This window comes from Parasteatoda tepidariorum, chromosome 1, assembly GCF_982258835.1.
Source record: "Parasteatoda tepidariorum strain Cologne lab strain chromosome 1, Ptep-v5.0, whole genome shotgun sequence".
Lineage (NCBI taxonomy): Eukaryota > Metazoa > Arthropoda > Arachnida > Araneae > Theridiidae > Parasteatoda > Parasteatoda tepidariorum.
In genome coordinates, this window is record NC_141755.1 from 114,531,116 (window position 1) to 114,531,363 (window position 248).

Here is a 248-nt window from a genome sequence, read left to right on the forward strand (position 1 = left end):
AATTTCGACACTATAACGGTAACAGAGCCAAAACTATAGAATAATCTATCCTTTGATTACAAGAAAGAGCGAACAAAAAATCTGTTTTATTCTTCGATTTTGGGATATTCGAGATTCCGCCGCGACTTTGTAACACTCTTAGCGTTCTAGATATTAACGTCTATTAATTGTATGAACTTTAACATTAATGAAGCTTCAAAAACAGAGGGTAATCGGAAATAGGAAGTGTGACAAAGAAAAATTTGCTT